The following is a 25259-nucleotide window of genomic DNA, read 5'->3' on the forward strand; positions in this document are numbered from 1 at the left end:
AATTTTCAAAACATGAACTTAAAAAGGAAATATAAATTTTGAAAATATCAAAAGGAATAGGAAAACAAACCTAAAAAGAGAAGAAAAAGAAACAGAAAAAGTAAAAAAAAAGAAATAGAAAACCAGTTAAAAACTAAAAAACTGGTTGTGGGAACCTTCTAGAAGTTTCTTAAAACCAGAAAAAACCCGGCCAAAAACCATGAGAAGGTTCGCAAAACCAGAATCGGTGAAGGGATTAAACGGGCCGGCCCAAGTCGATCTCCCGCTCGATGTCCTTGTGGGAAAGGTGGACAACTTGCCGCATAATGCGGCGATTAGGATTTTCCTTTCAAAGGAGCGCTCTTCAACTAGTTGCTCTCAAAAAAGCTCACACTAGTTGTTCTCGAAGGAGCGTAGGTCATGGCGGGGAACGAGGCGACCACCTCCGGGTCAAGCCCGCGCAGCCGGCTCTGTTGCTGCTGCTCCTGCCGCGATACCACGAGGAACGCGGCGGCCGGGATGGTGGGGGAGTTGTCGCGCCACGAGGGGCACCACCATGGGCGCGCTGAAGCTGATCGGCTTCCTCGCGCCGTACGCGACCCCTCTCCCGCTGTAGCTCTTCCTATCCAACTCGTCGTCGTCCGCCCGGGCGACCGCGCCGGCCGGCTAGCAGGCAGGCCGCGCTGACGAGCAGGAAGGCTGTGCCGCCGCGCCGCTCGGGAGGCCGCGGCGCCGGGCAGGCAGGCCGCCGCGCCGTGCGCTGGCCTCCGCTCGAGCTGGCTGGCTAGCCCCCGCCGTTGGCCTCCTGTTAACGGTCAACCTGTCTTGTGGGCCCAACATGTAAGAAAGGCGTTTAGAAGAGGTAAATCGGGCATTTTTCACACTCAGTAGTTTTCTGCCATGGATTAGGACAAAAGTGATAGTTTTCTGCACAAAATCATAAAGTGGTAGTTTTTGGGTACGTTTCCATGAAATGTGGTAGTTTTTGGTTTAATACTCGAATTCAGAAGTTGGCAGTTCCATCCATACAACAGAAGTTACAGAAATGATGGGAGATATCTCGACGGAGTGCTGCGCAGTTCTGCAAAATTGACCCTATCAAAGGTAATTACATTACACGCGGTTCTTGTGTTGCATGATGGATTAATCGGGCTTTCGATAATTTGTTTGATGTATGTGGTGGCATGCGTCATCGTGCAGGGGCCTCCCTCCCTCCTGACGAAACTCAAGTCCTCTCCCGGGCCTCTCCACACTGCCAGTCTTTCTGCAGCCTCTCCTTCGGTCCGTGCCCCCTGCATCTACTCTACTCTGCCAACATTTGGAGTTGACGCCACACGTTCCGGGGCTCCTTGCACTTCCTTGTTAGTTGTTACCTGCACATGTTGAGTCAGTCAGTGTGCAGAGTTTGCTAGCTGCAAAAAAAGAGTTTGCTAGCTGCAGCAGGTCCAACGCCAATTCCACACTCACCTAGTGAACTTGGGCCAGCATCTCTGAGCTAGTTATCGTCATCTCCTGTTGGGCCTCTACTTGTTCGTCATCCGCGCGCCAATCATCACCACAAATTGATGGATGGAATTGGGCTATAGCAGCAGTTGAATTGCAGGCATAAACAAAAACACTACACTTTCTATTCGTTTTTTAGGCAGACACAATTAGCTTGTGTGCATGTCCCTCGTCTCTGCTGTGGACGCACTGGCACTTGCCGCGGCCGTCAAAAGCACCAGGCGTGAGAGAGAGGCAGCCTTTTCTTCCCGGGAGCTTCAGTTTCTCCAAGCGGGATCCAGGAGGATGCGTTAACAGTGTCATGGAGCTCTTCAAAGTTCAAACCAACGTCTGGCCGATACCTTTGTTAAAAGGAACAAACCAACGTCTTCAGGTGCACGCTGAGTAGCACAAGGTAAACATGCCTGCTGCTAACTAGTACTTTGGTAAATCAATCCCAGGATTATCTACTGTTTTATATACTAACTAATACCTTGTTAAATCTGATAGGTGGCTTGCTTACTAGCTCAGCTGCTCGATCGTTTCAGATGCAGAAGTCATAGAACCTTTGAGCCTACTTCTGTTGAGATCGATGCCGCATGACTACACATCAGCATCTATGTGGTGCATGTGCACACTTCAGTCAATCTATTTGGCGGGTTAATTCGTAAGTGCACGCAAAACCAACTTGTACGTGTAGCTCCTTGATTTATTATTTTATTCTGGATGGTGTGCTTCTCTGTTTTACAACGTACAGCTACCTGGCCTTATACATCTTCGTTCATTTTCTACACAGTTGTCACACCCGTTGTTCTACGTGCATTAAGCATTGTAAATTTTGAAGGAAGGCCAAGACAGAGACTCTATTGATGGACCTGGATCGGAGGTGAATGCCTATATATTTTCCCATTCATTCTTAGATACAAAACAATATCACCAAGAAAATGCATTCTTTTAGGCTGCGCATTTATATGTTTGTTTTCTGGCCTCACGATAATTACTCTGACTGCAGAACACTTACGGCCGACAGTGGTATTCAGGACGTGGTTGCTCCAACCAAACAACAAGAATAACAGTGGTAGAAGTATCATCAAGAAGTAGCGTGCAGTTCTACCAGGTACTTTTCAAAGGTCCGTTGATCTCTCTTTCCCTTCTCTTTTCTTATTCTTGGTTTAGCATCTCAGCAGTGCTTGTTGCTCCAAATAACAGTTTACTCGCCATTAGCTAGACCCCACACATTGGATGGAGTCCTGGAATGACCATCGGGTGGAAAGCTTGATGGAAGAGGAATGTAAAGCACTTCAGCTGCTCACCTCCTTCCAATCCCTACTGTTTGGAAGGTGCCTCGGTCTGCCTTCCCTTCCCCAAGGGTTACACAGCCTTTCTTCTCGCATTGGACTAGTAGTCATAGTTTGTCCTTAATTAATTCACCGTGCAAATCAAGCAAGAACGTGCTATGGTTATATGTTTTGATTGCTTCCCTTTACATCTACCTTCCTTTCCTATTCAGTTTCATCAGTTCTCATATTTTTTCTTCAACAAAGAGTAGATTTTTATTAACTCAAAAAGGAGCATCAAGGGGATACAAACACAATGAGCACACACCCAGCCTCTGTATAGCTGGGATGCACACAACCAACACCAACACACACACACACACAAATCACACCGACAACCAGGATAGTCATACAAGACCGAAGCTATGCCATGGCGGAGTAAAAAAAGAAAGGAAAATGTCCAAAACTATAAAAACTTTTGCAGCTCTCATATATTTCCTGTGTCACTATTACATTGTATGTGCTGGTATTTGAAATGGACCACTGCAGTTTGAACGCAGCACCTGCTTGCATTGCATATTGATTGAACTGGAGATGAATGCTTATTTGTTTCTGCTATACATTAATCTATGGATATGCGTTTTGTTTTAACTTGAGTATGATGATTGCCCTAACCTTCAAGCTGTGGAAATGTTTCAGGTCTCAGATCATATACAGAAGTCTTTTCGGTGGTCCCTTCGAGCATTGTCCAGATTCACTTGTGTGCGTATTGGCTAAGTTCCTAGTGACTGGGTAGCTTTTGGTTCATGAAATTAACTATTTCGGCAGAAGAGTAGTTTATCCTCTGGTATGTTGATCTATCTGAGCAATTTTAGATGATACGAGTGCTTATTACTGTATATGGTGTAGACAACACACCTTTTTCGCTCTGTTTCCTTAACCTTTCTTTCTTCTGAAAATCTCGATGCTTAAACAACATGTTCCATTCCTGCAGTATTGGAACAGGTTGATTACTTGTGTACACGGTACGTGGCACCATAACAACATCTTGTGCTGATTTACCATTCAAAAAGTAAAATAAAAACATGTTATGCATATTGTGGAGACTGCATGTTATTATGATGTTTCACTGGCATCCATCAGAGTTTCAGTTCCAATTTAGCAGGTGCACACATGTTGACCAACTCATAGTAAGGAATCGAGCATTATATATTCTTTGAGTTCCATGGTACCTTGTTCACTCTTTTGACCTTGTATCATTTACGGATTCCGCAGAACAATTCACAGCCAACAGTGAATTCAGAAGTTGGCAATTCCATCCAGGCAACAGAGGTTACAGACATGACGGGAGATATCCTGACGGAGTGCTGCGCAATTCTGCAAAATCGACCCTATCAAAGGTAATTACATTACATGTGGTTCTTGTGTTGCATGATTGATTATTTGGTCTTTCAATACTGATTTTGGTTTCGTGTATGTGGTGGCATGCATCATCATGCAGGGGTCTCCCTCCCTCCTGACGAACCTCAAGTCCTCTCCCTGGCCTCACTTCATTTTTTTTTGCGGGTGTAAAAAGGTTTATTCCAAAGCAATAGAGTTACCTGCACATGTTGATTCAGTCGGTGTGCAGAGTTTGCTAGCTGCAGCAAGTCGAACGCCAATTCCACACTCACCTGCTGAACTTGGGTCAGCATCTCTGAGCTAGTTTGTGTCATCTCCTGTTGGACCTCTACTTCTTCGTCATCCGCCCACCAATCATCACGACAAATCGATGGATGGAATTGGGCTATAGCAGAAGTTGAATTGCAGGCCAGCAAGCAAGAACCCAAGACAACGTTCAAGTGTGTCGTAAATTGTAATGCTGGTTCAGACTGAAATTGCTTGCTCTTTAGACATGTAATATCAATTATTTGCAAAAGTGAATGCTCTTCAGACATGTAATATCAATTATTTGCAAAAGTGAAAAGACGTGCATGAAATTCGAATTAAGCCGAAGCCAACTTTAAAAAAAAATGCCCATTCGTTTAGTTGTGCATAATTTCTGAGCTTGCATTGCTGAGAAAAACAAAACAAAAGTAATACTCCCTCGGTCCTAAAATTGTTAGTGACTAGACAAATCTAAAACAAGAATTTTGGACCAGAGATAAGACGTATCATTACAAGGCCCATCTTCTCTATACTGTAAGCATTACAGGATTCAGCAACGGGTAGCTTTTGGTTCATGAAATTATCTATTTCGGCAGAAGAGTAGTTTATCCTCTGGTATGTTGATCTATCTGAGCAGTTTTAGATGATACGAGTGCTTATTACTGTATATGGTGTAGACAACACACCTTTTTCGCTCTGTTTCCTTAACCTTTCTTTCTTCTGAAAATCTCGATGCTTAAACAACATGTTCCATTCCTGCAGTATTGGAACAGGTTGATTACTTGTGTACACGGTACGTGGCACCATAACAACATCTTGTGCTGATTTACCATTCAAAAAGTAAAATAAAAACATGTTATGCATATTGTGGAGACTGCATGTTATTATGATGTTTCACTGGCATCCATCAGAGTTTCAGTTCCAATTTAGCAGGTGCACACATGTTGACCAACTCATAGTAAGGAATCGAGCATTATATATTCTTTGAGTTCCATGGTACCTTGTTTACTCTTTTGACCTTGTATCATTTACGGATTCCGCAGAACAATTCACAGCCAACAGTGAATTCAGAAGTTGGCAATTCCATCCAGGCAACAGAGGTTACAGACATGACGGGAGATATCTTGACGGAGTGCTGCGCAATTCTGCAAAATCGACCCTATCAAAGGTAATTACATTACATGTGGTTCTTGTGTTGCATGATTGATTATTTGGTCTTTCATTACTGATTTTGGTTTCGTGTATGTGGTGGCATGCATCATCATGCAGGGGTCTCCCTCCCTCCTGACGAACCTCAAGTCCTCTCCCTGGCCTCACTTCATTTTTTTTTGCGGGTGTAAAAAGGTTTATTCCAAAGCAATAGAGTTACCTGCACATGTTGATTCAGTCGGTGTGCAGAGTTTGCTAGCTGCAGCAAGTCGAACGCCAATTCCACACTCACCTGCTGAACTTGGGTCAGCATCTCTGAGCTAGTTTGTGTCATCTCCTGTTGGACCTCTACTTCTTCGTCATCCGCCCACCAATCATCACGACAAATCGATGGATGGAATTGGGCTATAGCAGAAGTTGAATTGCAGGCCAGCAAGCAAGAACCCAAGACAACGTTCAAGTGTGTCGTAAATTGTAATGCTGGTTCAGACTGAAATTGCTTGCTCTTCAGACATGTAATATCAATTATTTGCAAAAGTGAAAAGACGTGCATGAAATTCGAATTAAGCCGAAGCCAACTTTAAAAAAAATGCCCATTCGTTTAGTTGTGCATAATTTCTGAGCTTGCATTGCTGAGAAAAACAAAACAAAAGTAATACTCCCTCGGTCCTAAAATTGTTAGTGACTAGACAAATCTAAAACAAGAATTTTGGACCAGAGATAAGACGTATCATTACAAGGCCCATCTTCTCTATACTGTAAGCATTACAGGATTCAGCAACGGGTAGCTTTTGGTTCATGAAATTAACTATTTCGGCAGAAGAGTAGTTTATCCTCTGGTATGTTGATCTATCTGAGCAGTTTTAGATGATACGAGTGCTTATTACTGTATATGGTGTAGACAACACACCTTTTTCGCTCTGTTTCCTTAACCTTTCTTTCTTCTGAAAATCTCGATGCTTAAACAACATGTTCCATTCCTGCAGTATTGGAACAGGTTGATTACTTGTGTACACGGTACGTGGCACCATAACAACATCTTGTGCTGATTTACCATTCAAAAAGTAAAATAAAAACATGTTATGCATATTGTGGAGACTGCATGTTATTATGATGTTTCACTGGCATCCATCAGAGTTTCAGTTCCAATTTAGCAGGTGCACACATGTTGACCAACTCATAGTAAGGAATCGAGCATTATATATTCTTTGAGTTCCATGGTACCTTGTTCACTCTTTTGACCTTGTATCATTTACGGATTCCGCAGAACAATTCACAGCCAACAGTGAATTCAGAAGTTGGCAATTCCATCCAGGCAACAGAGGTTACAGACATGACGGGAGATATCTTGACGGAGTGCTGCGCAATTCTGCAAAATCGACCCTATCAAAGGTAATTACATTACATGTGGTTCTTGTGTTGCATGATTGATTATTTGGTCTTTCAATACTGATTTTGGTTTCGTGTATGTGGTGGCATGCATCATCATGCAGGGGTCTCCCTCCCTCCTGACGAACCTCAAGTCCTCTCCCTGGCCTCACTTCATTTTTTTTGCGGGTGTAAAAAGGTTTATTCCAAAGCAATAGAGTTACCTGCACATGTTGATTCAGTCGGTGTGCAGAGTTTGCTAGCTGCAGCAAGTCGAACGCCAATTCCACACTCACCTGCTGAACTTGGGTCAGCATCTCTGAGCTAGTTTGTGTCATCTCCTGTTGGACCTCTACTTCTTCGTCATCCGCCCACCAATCATCACGACAAATCGATGGATGGAATTGGGCTATAGCAGAAGTTGAATTGCAGGCCAGCAAGCAAGAACCCAAGACAACGTTCAAGTGTGTCGTAAATTGTAATGCTGGTTCAGACTGAAATTGCTTGCTCTTCAGACATGTAATATCAATTATTTGCAAAAGTGAAAAGACGTGCATGAAATTCGAATTAAGCCGAAGCCAACTTTAAAAAAAATGCCCATTCGTTTAGTTGTGCATAATTTCTGAGCTTGCATTGCTGAGAAAAACAAAACAAAAGTAATACTCCCTCGGTCCTAAAATTGTTAGTGACTAGACAAATCTAAAACAAGAATTTTGGACCAGAGATAAGACGTATCATTACAAGGCCCATCTTCTCTATACTGTAAGCATTACAGGATTCAGCAACAAGAGCAGAAGGCATAGGGCCACCAAGGAGACTGGACTTGTGTCAGGCTGCGCTCCAGGACTCGTGTTTCCGGCTTCGCGTCACTGGTAGTAGCCTCGGCCGTTAAAAGAACCAGCCGGCCGTGAGGGGGAGAGAGAGAGAGGCAGCCTTTTCTAGCTGTGAGGAGGAGGATGTGTTGGCAGCGTCAGGGAGCTCTTCAGACCCGGGGACGCGTCGTCGCGGTGGGCACCTGCGGGAAGCTGGGGTGGCGCGCTCGACGCGCGGAGGCCGGAGCAGCGCAGGCCGCGGAGCCCAGCGTGTCCAGCTGTGGCCAGGGCAGCACAGCGAGCTGAGGCCAGAGAGGTCGGCGGTGACCGGGACAGAGCGGCCAGCGGTGACCCGGGAGACACGACGCGCGGAGGCCGGGATGCTCGAGGCAAGAGGCCGGGGCGGTTGGTGGATTGGGATGGCAAGGAAGAAAGGTTCAGGGTTGGATGCATTTTTTTAACCTACGGCTCACTTCATATAATATGTGTGTTAACTGTACGCTACATCTACTCATTAGAACGTAAGCATCTTCTTTGAAGGCCGGCCTTTTGAATATTGTAGTTCATTAAAATATTATTTTATTTAAAATTGTGTATTTCTTTAGATAGTGCACTGCACGTTCCTATGGTATTCTGTTTAACATTTTTTTCATAATGCTTTGCTTAATATTGACACTTGTTAAAAAACAAGTATTCTTCGTTAGGTTGATGTCCAAGGAGGATATAGAAAAGCTCATTTCTTGTGGTTCCACTAATTCGTTAGAACCAAATGACACATGACCGCCTAAGTTTTCTTTTTTTACGTTTTGGAGAAGGGGAGCATGCCCCGGGCTCTACATCTAGCTATCGCTGTCTCGGATCGACGTCACAGCAGCAGAAATGGAGAAGCGGTGGGCTACTAGCGGTGCTAGACTAACTAAGCTGTTGTTCCAAAACAAGATAATGCCACCCCATGATCCGTTTGCCGACAGGTGGAAGGACTGGTCAAGGAGTCCGCCTCCAATGTCTCTCTCCAGGGGGAGTTTCAATTTCCAATTTTGGTTTCCAGCTAGCATATGATTGTAGGCCACCAGGACGATGCGGCTTCACATACAACAGCGCGCTTTGCTGCGGAGTTGAACCCGCGCACATTTTAGGACACAATCGTGCAATTGATTTCACTCATTAATTAATAAACTAAATTACCAGCAGAGAGAAGCATATAAAGCTAATGCAGAGTACACACGCCATACATAATCACTGCTACACCGGAGGCTACCACCAATAACCCACACCGGTCACCAGCACGTTGCAGATCCTACCTCTGCTTGGCATACATAAGGTTTGCTAACACGGGGAAACTAATTGGCCTTTGAGCGGGAGGAGGTTGTATCCTTTAACCAATCATAGATTAGGAAGCTTACAAAGGATATATATATATAACACAGGTGACCTAGGTCAATACTGATCCGCACCATGGGCGGGGGGAGGGGGCATTTGCCCCCTCCTACACCCCCAGGTGTCCCTGTAGGGACGCTCCGCTTCGGCCAATGCCTACCGGCGATGGGCCTCGCTCTGCTCCCTCATTAGAAGTTAGCCTTTCTCTTTATACTTCAGCTTGGATCACAACATAACAATTGAGATCCAGGTTCTCCACCTGGTCTGTCACATCCTCGAGCTACATGGGCGCGCTGCTCATGGGCGCAACAGAATCGACAGTGTCTGCTTGGCCTTGGCTTGGCACAGCTGATGAAGTGGTGACAACTGCTTTCTTCTTGATTGGGGTCTTGCTCTATGGGGAGAAGGACAGTGTTGCATTGACTTCAAACACCATGTTGTCCACCCAGCGTGGTGGTGAGAGGATGTCGTTCTTGTCGGCGAAGAACTCCTGCTGCGGTGACGATTGTCATGCGAAGAGTGCGGCACAACGTGATATCTTTCCGCCCTCCGGAAGCCCGGGAGGGTGTCCTGTTGGGAAACGTTGCATGTAAAAAAATTCTGCGCACACGCAATGATCCATCCATGGAGATGCATAGCAACGAGGGGGACAGTGTGTCTACGTACCCTCGTAGACCGAAAGCGGAAGCGTTTGACAACCGCGGTTGATGTAGTCGAACTTCTTCTAGCTCCGACCGATCAAGCACCGAAAGTACGTCACCTCCGAGTTCTACACATGTTCAGCTCGATGACGTCCCTCGTCTTCTTGATCCAGCAAGACGTGGAGGAAGTAGATGAGTTCCGTCAGCACGACGGCGTGGTGACGGTGATGGTGTAGTGATCCTTGCAGGGCTTCGCCTAAGCACCGCGAAAACATGCCCGGGGGTGTAAACTATCGAGGGGGGTGCCGCACACGGCTAACAGTTGATGTTTTGTGTGTTCTAGGCGCCCCCTCCCCACATATATATAGGTGGGAGGGGAGGAGAGGCAGCCAGGGGCACCCCAAGTAGGATCCGAATCCTACTTGGGGTTTCCCCAAGTGGCGCCCCCCTTTCCTTCTTCCACTCGAGAAGAAAGGAAGTGGGAAGAAGAGAAGGAAGGGGGGGGGGGGGGCGAACTCCCTCTTCTCCTTCTCCTATTCGGCCACCTGCCATAGGAGGGGTGGCATGCCACCCCTTGTGGGCTGGTGTGCTCCCCTCTCATGGCCCATATGGCCCATATATTCCACCGGGGGTTCCGGTAACCCCTCTGGTACTCCGATAAATACCCGATACACTCCAGAACACTTCCGATGTCCAAATAATACGTCCTATATATCAATCTTTACCTCTCGACCATTTCGAGACTCCTCGTCATGTCCATGATCTCATCCAGGACTCCGAACAATAGTCGATCGCCAAATCATATAACTCATATAATACAATATCATCATCGAACGTTAAGCGTGCGGACCCTACGGGTGCGAGAACTATGTAGACATGACCGAGACACTTCTCCGGTCAAGAACTAATAGCGGAACCTGGATGCTCGTATTGACTCCTACATATTCTACGAATGTCTTTATCGGTCGAACTGTTATCACAACATATGTTATTCCCTTTGTTCATCGGTATGTTACTTGCCCGAGATTCGATCGTCGGTATATTCATACCTAGTTCAATCTCGTTATCGGCAAGTCTCATTACTCGTTCCGTAATACATCATCCTGCAACTAACTCATTAGTCACTTTGCTTGCAAGGATTCTTATGATGTGTATTACCTAGAGGGCCGGGCCCAGAGATACCTCTCCAAAACTCGGAGTGACAAATCCTAATCTTGATCTATGCCAACTCAACAAACACCTTTGGAGATACGTGTAGAGCTTCTTTATAATCACCCAGTTACGTTGTGATGTTTGATAGAACACAAGGCATTCCTCCGGTATCCGGGAGTTGCATAATCTCATAGTCGAAGGAATATGTATCTGACATGAAGAAAGCAATAGCAATAAAACTGAACGATCAATATGCTAAGCTAACAGATGGTTCTTGTCCATCACATCATTCTCCTAATGATGTGATCCCATTATCAAATGACAACTCATGTCCATGGTTAGGGACACGATATTTGTTTATGTATTCACACATGTATTTAATTTTCTGATAAATAAAATTTTAGCATGAATAATAAACATTTATCATGAATAAGGAAATATAAAATAACAACTTTATTACTGCCTCTAGGGTATATTTCCTTCAGTCTTGCACTTGCACTAGAGTCAATAATCTAGTTCACACCACCATGTGAATAACACCCATAGTTCACATCGCCATGTGACCAACACCGAAAGGGTTTACCAGAGTTAATAATCTAGTTTCACATCGCCATGTGATAACGCCCAAAGGGTAATAATCATAGTTTGCTTGTGAGAGAGATTTAGTCAACGGGTCTGCCACATTCAGATCCGTATGTATTTTGCAAATTTGTATGTCTACAATGCCCTGCATGGAGCTACTCTAGCTAATTGCTCCCACTTTCAATACGTATTCAGATTGAGACTTAGAGACATTTGGATCGGTGTCAAAGCTTGCATCGACGTAACCCTTTACGATGAACTCTTTATGACCTCCATAACCGAGAAACATTTCCTTAGTCCTCTTTAAGGTACCTAAGGATAATTTTGACAGTTGTCCAGTGATCTACTCCTAGATCACTATTGTACCCCTCGCCATACTCATGGCAAGGCACACAACAGGTCTGGTACACAGCATGGCATACTTTATAGAACCTATGACCGAGGCATAGGGAATAATTTTCATTCTCTCTCTATCTTCTGCCGTGGTTGGGTTTTGAGTCTTACTCAACTTCACATCTTGCAACACAGGCAAGAACCCTTTCTTTGACTGATCCATTTTAAACTTCTTCAAAATCTTGTCAAGGTATGTGCTTTGTGAAAGTCCTATTAAGCGTCTCGATCTATCCTATAGATCTTGATGCCCAATATATAAGTAGCTTCACCGAGGTCTTTCATTGAAAAATTCTTATTCAAATATCTTTTTATGCTATCTAGAAATTCTATATCATTCCCAATCGATAATATGTCATCCACATATAATATCAAAAATGCTACAAAGCTCCTTGTATAAAACCATATGTCTGTATAAAACCATATGCTTTGATCATCTCATCAAAGTGTATATTCCAACTCCGAGATGCTTGCACCAGTCCATAGATGGATCGCTGGAGCTTGCACACTTGGTTAGCACCTTTAGGATCGACAAAACCTTCTGGTTGCATCATATACAACTCTTCTTTAAGAAATCCATTAAGGAATGTAGTTTTGACGTCCATTTGCCAAATTTCATAATTATAAAATGCGGAAATTGTGAACATGATTCGGACTGATTTAAGCATCGCTACGGGTGAGAAGGCCTCATCGTAGTCAACCCCTTGAACTTGTTGAAAAACTTTCGCGACAACTCGAGGTTTGTAGATGGTGACATTACCATCAGTGTCTGTCTTCTTCTCGAAGATCCATTTATTCTTAATGGCTTGCCGATCATCGGGCAAGTCCACCAAAATCTACACTTTGTTCTCATACATGGATCCTATCTCAGATTTCATGGACTCAAGCCATTTATCAGAATCTGGGCTCATTATAGCTTCTTCATAGTTCATAGGTTCATCATGGTGTAGTAACGTAACTTCCAGGACAGGATTACCGTACCACTCTGGTGTGGAACGTGTTCTGTTCGACCTACGAGGTCCAGTAGTAACTTGATCTGAAGTTTCATGATCATCATCATTAGCTTCCTCACTAGTTGGTGTAGGCATCACGGGAACGGTTTTCTCTGACGTGCTACTTTCCAATTCGAGAGAAGGTACAATTACCTCATCAAGTTCTACTTTTCTCACACTTACTTCTTTCGAGAGAAACTCCTTCTCTAGAAAGGTTCCATTCTTGGCAACAAAGATCTTGCCTTTGGATTTGTGATAGAAGGTGTACCTAATTGTTTCCTTGGGGTATCCTATGAAGACACACTTCTCCGATTTGGGTTCGAGCTTATCAGGCTGAAGCCTTTTGACATAAGTGTCGCAACCCCAAACTTTAAGAAACGACAACTTAGGTTTCTTGCCAAACCACAATTCATACGGTGTCGTCTCAATGGATTTATACGGTGCCCTATTTAACGTGAATGTGTCTGTCTCTAATGCATAACCCCAAAATGATAGTGGTAAATCGATAAAAGACATCATAGAACGCATCATATCTAATATAGTACGGTTATGATGCTCCGACACACCGTTACGCTGTGGTGTTCCAGGTGGCATGAGTTGTGAAACTATTCCACATTGTTTTAAATGAAAGCCAAACTCGTAACTAAAATATTCGCCTCAGCGATCAGATCGTTGAAACTTTATTTTCTTGATACGATGATTCTCCACTTCACTCTGAAATTCTTTGAACTTTTCAAATGTTTCATACTTGTGTTTCATTAAGTAGATATACCCATATCTGCTCAAATCATCTGTGAAGGTCAGAAAATAACAATACCAGCCGCGTGCCTCAACACTCATCGGACCATATACATCGGTATGTATTATTTTCAATATGTCATTACCTCGCTTCATTGTTCCGCAGAATGGAGTTTTAGTCATCTTGCCTATGAGGCATGGTTTGCAAGTATCAAATGATTCATAATCAAGTGATTCCAAAAGTCCATCTGCATGGAGTTTCTTCATGCGCTTTACACCAATATGACCTAAACGGCAGTGCCACAAATATGTTGCACTATCATTATCAACTTTGCATCTTTTGGCATCAATATTATGAATATGTGTATCACTACGATCGAGATTCAATAAACCATTTATATTGTGTGTATGACCATAGAAGGTTTTATTCATGTAAACAAAACAACAATTATTCTCCGACTTAAATGAATAACCGTATTGCAATAAACATGATAAAATCATATTCATGATCAACGCAAACACGAAATAACATTTATTTCGGTTCAACACTAATCACGAAGGTAGAGGGAGTGTGCGACGGTGATCATATCAACCTTGGAATTCATTTCCAACACACATTGTCACATCGCCCTTAACTAGTCTCTGTTTATTTTTCAACTCCTGTTTCGAGTTACTAATCTTAGCAACTGAACCAGTATCAAATACATAGGGGTTACTACGAACAGTAGTAAGGTACACATCAATAACATGTATATCAAAAATATATTTTTGTTCACTTTGCCATCCTTGTTATCCGCCAAGTGTTTGGGGCAATTCCGCTTTCAGTGACCATTTCCTTTGCAGTAGAAGTACTCAGTTTCAGGCTTGGGTCCTGCTTTGGGCTTCTTCATGGGAGCGACAACTTGCATGCCATTCCTTTTGAAGTTCTCTTTCTTTCCCTCGCCCTTTTTCTTGAAACTAGTGGTCTTATTAACCATCAACACTTGATGCTCTTTTTTGATTTCTACCTTCGCCGATTTCGTGAAGAGCTCGGGAATCGTTTTTGTCATCCCTTGCATATTATAGTTCATCATAAAGTTCTAGTAGCTTGGTGATAGTGACTAGAGAACTCTGTCAATCACTATCTAATCTGGAAGATTAACTCCCACTTGATTCAAGCGATTGTAGTACCCACACATTCTAAGTACATGCTCACTGGCTGAGCTATTCTCCTCCATCTTTTAGGGGAAGTATTTTTCAGAGGTCTCATACCTCTCAACACGGGCATAAGTCTGAAATACCAATTTCATCTCTTGGAACATCTCATATGTTCCATGGCATTCATAACGTCCTTGAAAACCCGATTCTAAGACGTCAAGCATGGCGCACTAAACTATCAAGTAGTCATCATATCGAGCTTGCCAAACGTTCATAACATCTGCATCTGCTCCTGCAATAGGTCTGTCACCTACCGGTGCATCAAGGACATAATTTTTATGTGCAGCAATGAGGATAATTTTCAGATCACGGACCCAGTCCGCATCATTGCTACTATCATCTTTCAACTTAGTTTTCTCTAGGAACATATCAAAAATTTATAGAAGCTATATCGCGAGCTATTGATCTGCAACATAGATATACAAAACTATCAGGACTAAGTTCATGATAAATTAAGTTCAATTAATCAAATTACTAAAGAACTCCCACTTAAATAGACATCCCTCGAGTCATCTAAATGATACATGATCCAAATCAACTAAACCATGTCCGATCAATACGTGAGATGGAGTAGTCATCAATGGTGAACATCTCTATGTTGATCATATCTACTATATGATTCACGTTCGACCTTTCGGTCTCCAGTGTTCCGAGGCCATGTCTGTACATGCTAGGCTCGTCAAGTTTAACCCAAGAATTCCGCATGTGCAAAACTGTCTTGCACCCGTTGTATGTGAACGTAGAGTCTATCACACCCGATTATCACATGGTGTCTCAACACGATGAACTATCGCAGCGGTGCATACTGAGGGAGAACACTTATACCTTAAAATTTTAGTTAAGGGATCATCTTATAATGCTACCGTCGTACTAAGCAAAATAAGATGCATAAAAGATAAACATCACATGCAATCAAAATATATGACATGATATGGCCATCATCATCTTGTGCTTTTGATCTCCATCTCCAAAGCATCGTCATGATCTCCATCGTCACCGGCTCGACACCTTGATCTCCATTGTTGCGTCGTGGTCGTCTCGCCAACTATTGCTTTTACAACTATCGCTAATGCATAGTGATAAAGTAAAGCAATTACATGGCGTTTGCATTTCATACAATAAAGAGACAACCATAAGGCTCCTGCCGGTTGCCGACAACTTTTACAAAGTATGACCATCTCATACAATAACGTATATCATATCATGTCTTGACCATATAACATCACAACATGCCCTGCAAAAACAAGTTAGGCGTCCTCTACTTTGTTGTTGGAAGTTTTACGTGGCTGCTATGGGCTTCTAGCAAGAACCGTTCTTACCTACGCATCAAAACCACAATGGTGTTTCGTCAAGTTTTCTGTTTTAACCTTCTTCAAGGCCCGGTCGTAGTCAAATTCGATTAAACTAAAGTAGGAGAAACAGACACCCGCCAGCCACCTTTATGCAAAACCAGTTGCATGTCTGTCGGTGGAACCGGTCTCATGTGCGTGGACATGTAAGGTTGGTCCGGGCAGCTTCATCCCACAATACCACCGAATCAAAATAAGACGTTGGTGGTAAACAGTATGACTATCACCACTCACAGCTCTTTGTGTTCTACTCGTGCATATCATCTATGCATAGACCTGGTTCGGATGCCACTTTTGGGAAACGTTGCATGGAAAACAAAAAAAAAATTCTATGCACACGCAATGATCTATCCATGGAGATGCATAGCAACGAGGGGAAGAGTGTGTCTACGTACCCTCATAGACCGAAAACGGAAGCGTTTGACAACGCGGTTCATGTAGTCAAACTTCTTCTAGCTCCGACCGATCCACCACTGAACGTATGACACCTTCGAGTTCTACACCTGTTCAGCTCGATGACGTCCCTCGTCTTCTTGATCCAGCAAGACGTTGAGGAATTAGATGAGTTCCATCATCACGATGGCGTGGTGACGGTGATGGTGTAGTGATCCTCGTAGGGCTTCGCCTAAGCACCGTGAAAATATGATCGGGGGTGTAAACAGTGAAGGCAGGTGCCGCACACGGCTAACAATTGATGTTTTGTGTGTTCTAGGCACCCCCCTCCCCACATATATATCGGTGGGAGGGGAGGAGAGGCAGCCAGGGGGCGCCCCAAGTAGGATCTGAATCCTACTTGGGGTTTCCCCAAGTGGCACCCCCCTTTCCTTTTTCCACCGGAGATGAAAGGAAGGGGGAAGAAGAGAAGGAATGGGGGGCTGAACCCCCTCTTCTCCTTCTCCTTTGGCCACCTGCCATAGGGGGGGGCACCCCTTGTGGGCTGGAGTGCTTCCCTCTCATGGCCAATTGGCCCATATATTCCTCCGGGGTTCCGGTAACCCCTCCGTTACTCCGATAAATACCCGTTACACTCCGGAACATTTTCGGTGTCCGAATACTATCGTCTTATATATCAATCTTTACCTCTCGACCATTTCAAGACCCCTCTTCATGTCTGTGATCTCATCCGGGACTCCGAACGACATTCGGTCCCCAAATCACATAACTCATATAATACAATATCATCATCAAACGTTAACCGTCCGGACCCTACGGGTTCGAGAACTATTTAGACATGACCGAAACACTTCTCCGGTCAGTAACCAACGGAACCTGGATGCTCATATTGCCTCCTACATATTCTACGTAGATCTTTATCGGTCGAACCGTTATGACAACATACGTTATTCCCTTTGTTCATGGGTATGTTACTTGCCCGAGATTCGATCGTCGGTATTTTCATACCTAGTTCAATCTCGTTACCGGCAAGTCTCTTTACTTGTTCCGTAATGCATCATGCTGCAACTAACTCATTAGTCACTTTGCTTGCAAGGCTTATTATGATGTGTATTACCTAGGGGGCTCAGAGATACCTCTTCGAAACTCGGAGTGACAAATCATAATCTCGATCTATGCCAACTCAACAAACACCTCCGGAGATACCTGTAGAGCATCTTTATAATCACCCAGTTACGTTGCGATGTTTGATAGCACACAAGGCACTCCTCCGGTATCCGGGAGTTACATAATCTCATAGTCGAAGGAATATGTATTTGACATGAAGAAAGCAATAGCAATAAAACAGAATGATCAATATGCTAAGCTAACGGATGGGTCTTGTCCATCACATCATTCTCCTAATGATGTGATCTCGTTATCAAATGACAACTCATGTACATGGTTAGGAAACCTTAACCATCTTTGATTAACGAGCTAGTCTAGTAGAGGCTTACTAGGGACATGGTATTTATTTATGTATTCACACATGTATTTAGGTTTCCGGTCAATACAATTATAGCATGAATAACAAATCTTTATCATGAATAAGAAAATATAAAGTAACAATTTTATTATTGCCTCTAGGGCATATTCCCTTCGTGTCCTTCCAGGAGCGCCTGTTGTGGCCCTCGTCGCCGTCATGGTCGTGGCGATGGCTAGCCTGCGGTATGAGCTGACGAACGTGACAGGTCAAGCACGCTAAACAACAGGAGCTGGCGCGATGACTGGGAGGGGGGCGCTCGTCGATGGGGATGACCGGCTGCACTGTTAAGATATTGGGTTAAAAAATGTACACATTTCAATGGCAGAGGAGGTCCACGAGCGTTGGGTCCACAAGTCATAAAACAAACGCAGCAGAGGTACCGGACGCCGCCAGCAGTCCACATCTTCGTTTTCCATCCGGCCGGATTTGCAGCGACGGCGTTTCGCAGTCGGGGCAGATGAGGCGCGGTCGGCCACCGGTGCTTCGGTCCTTGCTTTCCCCCATCACGCATCAGCCGCACATGGATGGTCGCACCGAGTCAATCCAGGTCGGTCCCTTCTTAGTTCTTACCAAGAAAGAAGAACTCGTAGTATAGTACAACTGCAAAAAAAAAAGAACGTACTACCTCCGTCCGGGTTTATTAGGCCTCTCAGCATCACAAGCAGTCTCCTTTTATAAGGCCCCACTTTGAAAAGGTGCATGCATGCAACCATTTCATTGGTTGCATTGAAAGCCATTGTTGTTGGTGCCATGACTGAAAAATTAATACACTTCATACGCGCTTTTTCATTGGTTGCATGCATGTGAGAGAGTGCATTGGGAGTGGAATGGAAGAATTAATGTGAGCAAATTACTATGTGTCTTAGTCTAAGAGAAGTTGTCTTTAGGCCTAATAAACCCGGATGGAGGGAGTAGTACAGTAACATATTTTAATCCCAAATGCTGAATCGTACAGCTGCACCATTTGGTTGTTACGAGCGCATCCGCTAACGGACAAACCTGCACACGTTGCGCCCCTTGAAAAAAAAACCTTCGCTATTTCTGTCTTTCGAAAAAAGTGCACACGTTGCACACGTTGCGCCCCTTGAAAAAAAAACCTTTCCTCATCATAGAACGGTGGTGGCGAAGAAGCACACCGGCGTTGATGCCCAAAAGGTCGACGGGGAGGTGGCACTGGAGGGGCTTGGCGAGAAGGTCGGCCAGGGAACCGAAGCAGTTGTGCACCGTCTCCTCCTCCCCCTTTCTCAGAGCTGGAGCTATGCCGGCGGCGGCGGCAGTGTTGAGGGTGCCGATTTCGTCGTCGTTGTCGAGGTACGTACATGCTCCTCTTGCGAGCACGATTTGCCTCCCCTGCCGTCACCGCCAGCTGCTCTCCCACGCCGTCTGATCCCATGGGCACGCCCCGATCTAGACGTGTCGACGACGATGTTGCGTCGGTCGTGTCGCCGGAATCCCTGCGGCACCGTGGAGAGGCCCGAGAACTGCAGCTTCCGCTTCGCCGCCGCCGACCAGCTCTCGAGCTTCAGCTGACCGGCCGCAGTGTGTACGACCCTATCCCCCTCTCTATCTCGTCAGCTAGTTGGCTAGATAGATTACTATGTGACCCGCTCTTGCAATTGGTGCTCCGACGAAACAATCCATGTCCTTGGTTTAGCTGACCAAAAATCTTAGAAGACTTGAGATGCTTCTGTAGTTGCAACTGTGTTCTAAATACAAGTTTTACCATTTCATTTGGACAAGTGCAGTCTAATTGAGCTACTTCGTCATACTAACTGGAACAAATGATGTATATATGTATTGTAGGAGAACCTGCAGGTTGTTGTGTGTGCATCCAAAGCCGTCGTGCAGCTACAACAGGGCAACAACCACACAAAGATTCAGTTCCTTTATCACATAGCTTGGGCCTCAAGTTGTGCCTGACTTCTTTCTTTTCTGAATGCAGCCCCAGGCACGCTCCTAGCTAGTTGTATCAAAGCATTTTGAGTCAAACATATGTGCCCTGGTCTCTGACTTCAAAGTAGTTGGTATGTTGTCGAGTGGAGTTGCCCAGTAACATTTTTATGGAAGTGTTTTCTGTGATAGGAGTTTGGATAGTTGTACGGGGTGATTAGTTATTTCGTGTGGAATGAAGACATCACCATCATCATCCTGCTTGTGAAAGAGGTTAGTAGGGACAGAGCAACTGTGCAAAGACAATAGAGCAACTTTGAAGAAGAATAGAGCAACTCCAGGCCACAAATCACAAAGCACAATAAAAAAACACGATGTGATTTTGGAAGAACTACCACACAACAAAAGCAATAAAAACGCAAAAAATAAGGTACCACAATAGTGGGCGCCTCGCAGAGGGTCTGAGTGTCACAACGATGGAGCCGAGGAGCGTGTGGCTGCGCCTCAGCACGACCTACATATCCTACTTTTGCTATTGTATTTTGACCCCATGGCTAATGATTGTGCTTGATCGTGTGAATGAGTACAGGTGCAGTGCATGCACTATTCTTGATTCTGCTCAGAAATGCACTCGTGCTTTGCAGAGCTTTTTTTAACTAATCAGGACTTGCCCTTGATGATAGATAAAGGACAGTTTTATTGTGGTATGTTTCATTTTCTTCCTTTTTTAGTTTTTCCACACATGTTTTTATCCTAGGTTAACACAAACATGTCACACTTTTATCCACGGGAGAAAGGGCGTACATGGGCTTAACAAGATCACGATGGAGCGACGGAGTTGGCAGGGGAGGGGGTAAGAAGATCATGTCTTCTTTTGTCTGTGTGCTTTTTTCCGACAGCTAAGTTGTTTGGGAAATACACATTAGTTGTACATAAATTAGCTCATAGCTGCTTTCTTTTGTTCTGGTCAGAAACACTTAGAGCTGCTATGTTTTTTTTCTTCGTTTTTTTACTTTCTAGTTAACTTGTGCTAGACTGAATACTCTGAGTTGACCTACATAGTTTGCATCCTTTTTTATGCACAATACATGAAAGATAACATAGTTGCCCACAACTAACCATACAATTGCCTAAAAGCATGTATCACATTACCCAATCCCACTGTTCAAAAAAGCGCTATTAGGCACTCGCCTAGGCGTGCTTAAGTGTTGGGCGTTGGCCTAGCGCCTCGCTTTGGCCCAAGGCGCTCAAAAAAGCGTCCGACAAGGTCCTCCGGCCAGGAATCACGTTTCTTAGGTGAGAAATCAATCTCCCCGGTGGGGATTCGACCTCCCCTGCGAGGATTCATCCTCACCGATGAGGGATTCAGCTACTCTGACGACAAATTGACTGATTTCGGCGAGGGATCAGGCTTCTCCGGCGAGGGATCGAGCTTCTCCAGCACGGGATAGAGGAAGAGAGAGAGAAGCAGCCTCGTGCAGCAAGGGAGAGAGGACGAGGGGAAGAGGCGGCGTGAGGACGAAACCTAAATTTCCTGTCGACTGCACCATAAGAGAGCTTTAGTAGGAGGATATGAAGATGGGCATGTGGTTTAATGTGCTAGGCCAGCCCATCTAGCTTATTTCTTCATGCTACAGTCTTAACGCCTAATTGCGCCTAATTTCGCCTAATCACGCCTAAGCTAGAAAAGCGCAAGTAGGTGGCCAAACGCATAATTAACGCCTAGCGCTTTTTTGAACTTTGCCCAATCCACATGAATAAAAACATTATCAATACTACAATTTGGCCAACATCTAAAGGTTTTAGATTCCTTTCAATTAAGTTTGTGTCGTAGTGGTGTGTCAAGAATTTCTTCACTTCGGGTGGGATCCCTTGGTATGATGGTATACACTTGGCGAATGATCATAGAGGGTGATGGGGTGGAGCTAGTCATGGGGACATAACTAAAACCATGGAGTTTTTTATGAGATTAAGTTTATCTGTGAACCCCTAAAATGCAAACATGTGTATGTTTTTATCCCTTTTCAGGTGTCATAGTTGCCCACAATCAGCTATACAATTGCCTAGAACCATGTATCCAGTTGCCCAATCCTCATGAACAGAAATATTACCAAGACCATAATTTGGCTTATATGTAAAGGTTTTAGATACCTTTCAATTAAGATTGTGTCATAGAGACACATCAAGAATTTCATCTCCTTGGGGTTGGATCCCTTGGTATGATCGTAAATACTAGGTGAATGATCATAGAGGGGGAGCGGTGGGGAGCTGGTCATGGGGACATAACTAAAACCATAAAGTGTTTTTAGGGGATTAAGTTTATTTGTGACCCCCTCCAAAAATGAACATGTGTACGTTCTTTATCCCTTTTTAGGTGTCATAGTTGCTTACAATCAACCGTTATGTTGCCTAAAACCATGTATCTAGTTTCCCATAATCAATCATACAGTTATCTAAAACCATGTATCCCGTTGTCCACAATCAACCACACAGTTGTATAAAACCATATATCTAGTTGCCCAATCCTCATGAACAGAAATATTACCAAGACCATAATTTGACTAATATGTAAAGGTTTTAGATACCTTTCAAGTTTGTGTCATAGATATGCATCAAGAATTTATCTCCTAGGGATGGGATCCATGGTATGATCATAAATACTTGGCGAATAATCATAAAGGGGGAGCAGGATGGAGTTGGTCCTGGGGCGTGACTAAAACCATGAAGTGTTTTTAGGTGACTAATTTATCTATGAACCCTCCAAAAATGAACATGTGTATGTTCTTTATCCCTTTTCAGGTGTCATAGTTGCCCACAATCAACCATACAGTTGCCTAAAACAAAGTATCCAGTTGCCCACGATCAACAAATAGTTTTCCTAAAATCATGCATCTAATTGCCCAATCCTCATGAACAAAAACATTTATCAAGACCATTATTATTTGGTAAAATCTAAAGGTTTTAGATACCTGTAATTAAGTTTGTGTCATAGAGGTGGAGTCAAGATTTCCCTCTCCTCGGGTGGAATCTCTTAGTGCGACCGTAGAGGGGTGCGGGTGGACTAAATGAACTAGTATAGTTGCACATTTGATCATGGATGAGGGTATGATTATAGTCCTCTCAGTATTGTCTCTCATTTCTGCCAGTAAACTAAGTAGCAGATTAATATGTGAAACCTAGAAGCTACAGGCTTGCAAAAACTAATAATAACATTGTTACACTTTATTCGTGTGACCTTTTTTGACATGAGAAGCTTATCAAATCTTGAGGTAAGTACTTTTTGTTCTTAAGCCCAAGTAGCTCCAGCTCCAGCAATGACTTTTGGGGACTAGTCTACTGATTTGGATGATTAGGATTGATGTATGTTGGTTTGTTGCGGTAAGGCTTTGTTAAGAATTGGTGTGAGGCTAACCTTCTGCTCGTGAGCTGCTCTGACGTTATTCATTTATATGTGTGTTTCAGGATATTAGCAAGAGTAGTAGCTTACTTTGATAGCGCACACTCAAGTTTCAGGAAATATAGCCAGAACCAAGAAACCAGGCTCAGGTTACGCTTAAGAACCAGATATCCAGATCAGCGCCTCTTCCATTTTAGCTAAGCATTGTTGGAAAATGATAAACCAAATATAATTTATTCTGTATGACCTTAATTAGACTGAAATCTTCATAGCTAACTGACATGAAATTGGTTGTCTTCCATTTTCTCAACTCACACCATAATACTACTACGAGTATGCAAACGAGAATTGAGAAACCTCATACATTTTGACTATTTTGTATAAGCACCCATCCTGAAACTTGAGAAGATGCAAAACTAGTGAAACTTTTTCATATAAACCTCATATGATTTTTCCTTTGAAAGGGATGCATTGTTTCCCGCTACTAATCAAAGGGGCGTTGTCATGCTAGGGTGCAGGTTGCACTGGCGGTGAGCGTCTCCAAGGCAAGGGAGAAGAGGATGTTGCAGCTTAAGAGAGGTCTCACTACGTGAAGGTGAGCATGGATGGCGCCCATTTTTCCCCATCAATTTCGTACAAATTCGTTGGAGGCAAGGGGGATTGGTACACGTGAGGCATTTCCCCCATCAAATTCGTTAGGCAATTCTGTACGCAACATTCTAGGCCATTATGGGGATATAGGGGCGATCAAGAGGCAATCAGGGACATTTTTGTTTAAATCAGTGGGACAATTTTTTGCACTCAATAGATAGGCAATTATGTGAATTATGGGGACAAAGCAGTCACTTGAATTTCTAGAAGAGCATATCGTAATGCAGTTGCTTAGTTTGGTTAGGACTGCTGCTTGGTTTTGCTAGGGCAATTTTGCATTGTGTTTTTTGGTAACGCGGTTGCTTGGATTTGCTAAGACAATTGCTTGGTTTGCTAGGATAGTTGGTTGGTTTTGTTAAACAATTTGCATTGTGTTTTTCATAGTATGGTTGCTTGGATTTGCTAGGATAGTTGCTTGGATTTTTTGTTAGGGGGCTGCTTTTGATTTTGCTACTCGAGTGCATAAGAATCTCAAAGTTTCTTTCCTTGAGTGCATAACAATCCCAAAAGTTGCTGAACTTTTATATGTGCTACTCGAGTGCATAAGAATCTCAAAGTTTCTTTCCTTAGGTGCATAACGATCTCAAAGTTACTTGTCCTTGTTTTGCCTCCAATAGCCCTATCAAAGTGAACTTAGGTTTTTCCATATGTCGATGAGCAGGAGTTGCTCACAGTGTGAGGATGAGTTGCTTGGGCAAGTCGTTCATAGTTTTCACACAAGTTGCCCACAAAAGATAATTGAAATCTCCAGATGTAATGATGGAACACACATGAATTGCCACATAAACGCACAGGAGTTGCATAAAAACACCCCAAAAGTTTTTGTGCGCTACTCAAGTGCACAACAATCTCAAAGTTTCTTATCCTCGAGTGCACATAACGATCTCAAAGTTCTTGTCCTTGTTTTGCCTCCAATTGCCCTATGAAAGTGAACTTAGGTTTTTCCATATGTCGATGAGCAGGAGATGCTCACAGTATGAGGATGAGTTGCTTAGGGGGGAGGAGATGATTTGCATAGGGGTACAAGTTGCTTGCAAAAAATAACTGAAATCTCCAGATATAATGATGGAAAACACACATGAGTTGCCTCATGAAGGCATATGAGTTGCATTAAAACACCCCAAAAGTTGCTAACCTTTTTTGGTGTGCTACTCGAGTGCATAACGATTTCAAAGTTTCTTATCCTTGAGTGCATAACGATCTCAAAGTTTCTTGTCCTTATTTTGCCTCCAATAGCCCTATCAAAGTGAACTTAGCTTTTTTCCATATGT

General features: G+C 43.7%; 1 pseudogene; it reads left to right on the forward strand.

Annotated features, from left to right (window-relative positions):
* The first annotated feature begins 535 nt into the window (after window positions 1-535).
* Window positions 536-25259, forward strand: part of LOC119339703 — a 40332-nt pseudogene continuing 15608 nt past the window's right edge.

Source organism: Triticum dicoccoides, chromosome 7B (genome assembly GCF_002162155.2).
Source record: "Triticum dicoccoides isolate Atlit2015 ecotype Zavitan chromosome 7B, WEW_v2.0, whole genome shotgun sequence".
In the NCBI taxonomy this organism is placed as follows: domain Eukaryota; kingdom Viridiplantae; phylum Streptophyta; class Magnoliopsida; order Poales; family Poaceae; genus Triticum; species Triticum dicoccoides.